Below are 326 nucleotides of genomic sequence, written 5' to 3'. Positions count from 1 at the left end.
CCACCCACCGCCATACTCCACCCACCGCCATACTCCACCCACCGCCATACTCCACCCACCTCCATACTCCACCCACCTCCATACTCCACCCACCTCCATACTCCACCCACCTCCATACTCCACCCACCGCCATACTCCACCCACCGCCATACTCCACCCACCGCCATACTCCACCCAACACTGGACTCTGTGATTTCTGGTTGGCACACTGGTGCTGGTAGATGTCCATACCGTGCCCGGAGCAGAGATGAGAAGGGACGTCATACAATATCTCAGTAGGCTCCATGGACACCTGAACATTACACCCCTATGATCATGGCAGATAT

Source organism: Nanorana parkeri, unplaced genomic scaffold (genome assembly GCF_000935625.1).
Source record: "Nanorana parkeri isolate BGI_ZX_2015 unplaced genomic scaffold, ASM93562v1 scaffold3720, whole genome shotgun sequence".
Lineage (NCBI taxonomy): Eukaryota > Metazoa > Chordata > Amphibia > Anura > Dicroglossidae > Nanorana > Nanorana parkeri.
This window is presented reverse-complemented; position numbering follows the sequence as displayed.